Source organism: Calidris pugnax, unplaced genomic scaffold (assembly GCF_001431845.1).
Source record: "Calidris pugnax isolate Ruff unplaced genomic scaffold, ASM143184v1 scaffold51, whole genome shotgun sequence".
Classification (NCBI taxonomy): domain Eukaryota; kingdom Metazoa; phylum Chordata; class Aves; order Charadriiformes; family Scolopacidae; genus Calidris; species Calidris pugnax.
The window spans coordinates 6,906,660-6,907,336 of NW_015090797.1; the positions used below are offsets into that span (position 1 = coordinate 6,906,660).

A 677-nucleotide genomic window follows, 5' to 3' on the forward strand; every position below is an offset into this window, starting at 1 on the left:
CCACAACACAGTTGTCCCCCTCACAACCCTACCCTCCCACCCACCCCCTCGCGGGGGACACTCACCCGTTCCGCAGCGGGCCGCGGACCCTACACAGACCCCACCTGAAGTGGGGGGGGGTGAAGAAGAAGGGAGGGAAGGCAGGCGGGAGAACGCTCCGGTCGCCCGCGGGGGCGATGGCCGAAGGAGCCGGCGTTCCCCTTTCCCCACCGGCCCGTCGCAGGGGTCCGCAGGCCGTTGGTGTCGGTCGGCGCGAGCGAGACGGGGCGGGGAGGAGGGGCCCCAACAGCTGAGAGGATGTAAACACAAGGTCACGTGACCCTGCCTCCGCAGGCGGCCAAACCCCCCCCACCACCCTCCGCGCCACGGGGCGGCTGGGCGGGGAGGGGGGGAGAAGCAGCTGAGCCGGCTCCGCTTCGAGCCGTGATTGGCCGCGCTTTGCCCAGCCCGAGAGCCAATGGGAGGGCGGCGTTCGCGGCTCGCGTCACCAGTCGCTTGGGGGAGGTGAGGGGGGTAATATTTGGCCTCACGGTAACCACCCGCGGGCCGGGCCGGGCCGGGCCATCCTACCCGTGTCCCATCCCTCCTCCTCCGCCTGTGTCAACACCCTCATCCCGGCCCAGGGCAGGCAGCCCGCTTGTCTCCCGTGAGCCGCGGAGGAAGGAAAACAGGACCGT

General features: G+C 70.9%; 1 protein-coding gene across 2 annotated transcripts in view; it reads right to left on the reverse strand.

The window, feature by feature from the left end:
• Positions 1–380, reverse strand: part of PCMTD1 (protein-L-isoaspartate (D-aspartate) O-methyltransferase domain containing 1) — a 45,897-nt gene extending 45,517 nt beyond the window's left edge. For both annotated transcript variants that reach the window (XM_014936959.1, XM_014936963.1), the window contains exon 1: positions 66–380. The gene's annotated coding sequence lies outside the window, so the exon portion shown is untranslated. The remainder of the gene's footprint in view (positions 1–65) is intronic.
• Between the last annotated feature and the right edge of the window lie 297 nt (positions 381–677).